The sequence below is a fragment of the Engystomops pustulosus genome, chromosome 3 (genome assembly GCF_040894005.1).
Source record: "Engystomops pustulosus chromosome 3, aEngPut4.maternal, whole genome shotgun sequence".
Classification (NCBI taxonomy): domain Eukaryota; kingdom Metazoa; phylum Chordata; class Amphibia; order Anura; family Leptodactylidae; genus Engystomops; species Engystomops pustulosus.
Genome location: NC_092413.1, coordinates 163,262,409 through 163,264,034, shown reverse-complemented (window position 1 = coordinate 163,264,034; position 1,626 = coordinate 163,262,409).

Sequence of the window (1,626 nt, the reverse complement as noted above, 5' to 3'; positions counted from 1 at the left end):
ATATAAGTTATTTTCCCAATATACATCTAGTAATAATTCTGCTACGCTTTCTTGATATGTAAAGTGAAGCCTCCTGTCTTTTACCTCATCAACCAGAAATTCCTGTCCATAACATGGCCGTAGATGGAGGGTCATGTGATCTCTGACTGGTGATTGCTCATGGACAGATAACATCACATGACCCTCAATCTGCGGCCATTTTATGGACAGGAATGTCCGGCTGATGAGGTAAAACACAGGAGGCTTCACTTCACATATCAAGAAAGCGGAGCAGAACTTTTAATAAATGTATATTGGTAAATTACCTCATATCCTGCCCCTCACAGCTTATACACACATTACAAAAAACATGAGGTAAAGAGGCCAATCCCTTTAAGGTATCTGTACACTGTGCGGAGAAATTAATAGAGACACACACAGTGTTACCTTGAAAGACTTCTGCTTTATTATCCGACAATTTACTTCTTATAGTTAATCCATGCGGTCAAGAATGGGAACCAGTACATTTTAGACATTACATTAGACATTAACAGAATAAAAGTGGTTACATCTTGTGATTATTGGCAGATAGTTCTGACAGACATAGTTTTGCATACATTCACATTATTAGTTCATATATTATATTCTGCAAGGAGTAATAACAGGAAAGGCAATACATCTCCGGTATGGGGGTCACATTAGCTTGCGTATTCATTAACTACCAAGTAATTGAATGGAGATATATGGCAGTCACCTCCCCAGACACATCCATATATATGCTATCAATTATGGAAATGCACCATGGACTACTGTGCCATGCAGACAACCCAAGGTAAACCTTTTACTGTACCTTTATATGGATATGTAGGACACTTTAACCATAGGATGGGTCTGTAACAGTTAATCATCTGCCAGAGCCGATCAGCTATGTACAGACGGCACCATCCGTAGTGTATTGGCTGGAAGGTATAGCTGCAGGAAGAGCTGTCACAGTAGTTAATGTTAACTACGTCTGCAGCTCCTCCATCTAGGTCATTACGCGCCAGTTATGCTGTACACAGCTGATAGGTGTGGGTGCTGGGTGCCACACACCCCACGATCAATTATTAGTGGCCTATCCTATGGACTTAGCTGTATACCAAACCCCTTTAAGAGTCTCCGAGCTCTATAGGTAGATGTTATACATTACAATCTTCCTCAAGACCTATGAATCTCATTTCTTATGTTCCCTTTATACTAAATTTATTACATGCAATCTGTATTCATGCATAGGATTTAGCCATTTGACATAGTATAACAATATAGAGTCTCTGTAGCAAATTACTGGCAATGGCACATCCCATCTCTGCATAGAGATCATTCTAGGTGCCTTATCCATGTGTTTGTATCTGATGATCCTGTTAGGGCTGAACTATATCACATCAGTTTTACACCATGCACTATATTATTTTGTGTGCGTTGACCTATTTTTAGGATTTATAGTAGGTTTAACACTTCCTTTTTTATACAATTACGTGCAATAAATTATAACACTATAAAAAATGATTAATGCATTATAAACTGTAAATTGTAGGTTTCAAATGTTATCACCAAGTTCGCTCATCAGACCTGCACATCGGCTTGTGTGTTAGCTGCATTTTTATTGTT